At 56.6% G+C, this 3,112-nt stretch overlaps 1 protein-coding gene across 1 annotated transcript in view; it reads left to right on the top strand.

Annotated features, from left to right (window-relative positions):
* Positions 1-3,112, top strand: part of LMF1 (lipase maturation factor 1) — a gene marked incomplete at its 5' end in the record, with an annotated part of 25,520 nt that overhangs the window by 13,324 nt on the left and 9,084 nt on the right. The gene's annotated exons all lie outside the window — the stretch shown is intronic.

Genomic DNA, 3,112 nt, shown 5'->3' on the forward strand with positions numbered 1-3,112 from the left:
CCCACGGAGACCCTGAGCTCCCACATCCCGTCTGCCGCACCTGTGGGGGTGGACCCGCAGGGCCCCCGTCGCCCCGCGAACCGTGCCCCCATCTTCCCGCTCCTCGGCATGGGGCCCATGTCGAGCTGCCCCAGACGTGGGCTCCGTGGTGCCAGCGGGGGAGGGGCCCCCTACCAGGAGGGAGCCTGCGGCTTGGTTGGTTGTTTACTATGCCTGCTTCTACCAAGTTCTCTTGTTTCTTGTTTACTAGAAGTTTTGTGTTTTTTGTTTTGGGTATTTTTAGTCATGAGTGGGTGAGGTTTAGCAAAAATGCAGCCACAGTCAGTTACCTTCCTAGAATGAATCAAACTCAGTCGTGCTGCGTACATGCCAACACGTTGCTGGGTACACTTGCTACCGTTTTGTCTGGGTTTTTCGCACTGTCAGTGAGGTTCTTCAGTGGTTTTCCGTCCACACTGGCCGTGTCTGGCTCTGCTCTGGGTCTCACTCTCACCCTCGCAGACAAGACGGAACTGTTGCTCCGACATCTCCACTCGGCCGGGGCAGGGGGTGGTGGGCGGAGCCGGGTCTGTGTGGCCACTGACAACCTTTCGTGGCTGCTGAACATTAAGGGTCTCTGTTTTCTGTAGGTTTTTTAATGGCAAACATTTTCCTTGGAATTTGTCCGTTTTATCTGCTTTTAGACGTCCTGGTCAAGGAACAAGTGTGGTAGTCTCCTATTTTGCAGTCTGGATTTGTGTCCTTTCTTGGGAGTTGTCACTCATGATGCTCAGAGCAGATTCTTTTCCAACCAGCCTCATGCTCGTTCAATGAAAAGTTCCTGTACTTCAGCAGGTGCATTTATTTCCAAAGCTTTGTTTTCTCTTTGCCCTTGTTTAGCTCTCCTCTGAGGGTTTCTCATTCTGCTATTTTCCCTCTCCTAATTACCAAGTATACTGTTTCAGGCGAGCACACGCTGAATCCCTGTCCTTGCCGCCATGACGGTCCTGTGGCTTCAATGTGCCGTCATGGTCTCCCCTACCCACCTGCTTTTGCTGCCAGTATTTTAAGCTCTACTTTGCTTTTAATCAACCGTCTTTTTAAGAACAGTGTTAGATTTACAGAAAAACTGAGCTAAGAGTACAGACTGGCCCTTACAGACTGGCATCTCTACTTAGTGACGTGCAGCTGAGGTTGCTTGTGTCCTTCTGTGGGTAGAGAGCTCATCTCTTACTGCTGACTGATATTTCACTGTCTGGATGCACCACAGCTTCTTCCGGACTTGACTCTAGGGCAAAACCCTGGCTGGCCGGTGACCCTTCCTCCCAACAGCCTCTGAGGAGGGACACCCCCAGGAGCCCAAGGGTGCTCCTCCACGTCCCTGCCGTGCACACACTTCAGCTCAGGCAAAGGCTCAAGCACCCTTGAGGTCCAGCAGCACGGACACAGCCTCACACTGGACGGTCCTCCACTGGCACAGGATGCCCAACTGCTGGCTCCCCTTTGCTCTGGCGATGAAGAACATGGATCCTGCTCCCGAGGCAACTCGGAGGACCTGCCTGGAGCACAGCCTCCACGGGCACCTGGGTCTGCTCAGCCTGCATGGTCACCAGGGTGACCGTGAATCGCTCTTGAGGCTGTGGGGGCATTGATGAGTTGCTGCTTCAGCTGCTTTCATCAGCCTGGGACCACTGGAACCCTCTCAGGGCTGTAAACGTGGCAGGGGCCCTCCGGGCATCCCTCAGGCTTCACTGACTAGTTTCTGTACAGAAATCTGAGCCCAGCTCTGGCAAGCAGTAAGCAAAAGCAAATGGCCATGTCACAAAAAAATAATTGAAGGAAGTTTGGGTTACTGGTGCAGGTAGACGGGTTTAGCTACTTGAAAATAGGATTTGGGAAGGTATTTATGTTGACATTTGACCCAGAAGCCTCAAAATGCCTTTGTTTGTTCCCAGTGCACGTGATGTCTCATGGCATTTTAGGATGAGGACCCTCTAACTGGACTGGCCTGGCTGAGTGTGTCCTGGGCCAGGGTGCTGGCACCTCCACCGTGGGGGCCATGCAGACTTGGGGGGCTCAGGGGTAGGTGGCTCCCAGGCCACATGGCTGGTTCTCCACCCAGCTCTGGGTCTGCTGCCCGGGTGGACAGTGGTAGACGGTGGTGGCACACGGACACTGGGCAGAGAAGAGCCAGAGCTGGACCCTGAAAGATCAGGCCAACTTGTGGCCCTGGACGTCACTCTCAAAGGCCAGCCATGCACTCGCCTTCCGTCCCCCAAGGCCCTGGGAGCCTCGGTCCAGGCATGTCCCAGCGTCATATTCCCCCATCCACATGGTGCCCAGGACAGGCCCAGGCTGCGGCTCTTCTCTGAGGCTTGCTCTGTTGCCCTCCTGGGGCCAGGCCTCAGCTCTCCAGAGCAGAGAGGATGAATGGCCCCCGGCTCTGCAAGCCCGCCTCCCGGGAACACCGCCCTCTGCAGGCATGGCACTGGGTGCTGTGGGTTTGCATGTTGCTCTGTCTCCACACCCGCAACCCCGAGGGTCCCTGGCTCTGTTTGTTTCCGTTTGTTCCCCAGGAGAGGGCTGAGGATGTGAGCACTCGCACCTCCTCCCACGCTCAGTTTGCACAGCTGTTCCGGAAGGTTCTGCGAGTTCTCCAGAGACAGCCTGTTGTCTACATGGGGAGGCGCACCACCTCGACCTCGGACCCCCATGCTCTGCCAAGGAGAGACCCTGCAAGGCCAGTGGTCAGCTTTTGCTGTGGGCCCAGCAGGACCTCCTATCCCGACGTGAGCCAGGCCCGTGGCTCCTGGTCCACGCAAAGTCACATCCCAGACTCCCGTCCCTACCTCCCACCACGTCCGGCTTTTTCTAAACTCCATGACATCAGCCACAGCCCAAGGAACATCGCTGTGGGGACATCACTACAGCTTTGGGCACAGAGAGCTGCCCCCACCAGCCTGAGTGACCTCTCCACAGCTGGGGTAACAGTGCAACTGCCCGGGGCTTCTGGCCACAGAATATCACCCACGAGCACCCACCCCTCCTTGAGGGGCAACTCCTGGGCCCAAGGTCACACCTCACAGTTCATCTTCCCACTGGCCCCTGGCACGGGGTCATGGCCAGCGTGTGC

Source organism: Bison bison, unplaced genomic scaffold, assembly GCF_000754665.1.
Source record: "Bison bison bison isolate TAMUID 2011002044 unplaced genomic scaffold, Bison_UMD1.0 scf7180017845489, whole genome shotgun sequence".
In the NCBI taxonomy this organism is placed as follows: domain Eukaryota; kingdom Metazoa; phylum Chordata; class Mammalia; order Artiodactyla; family Bovidae; genus Bison; species Bison bison.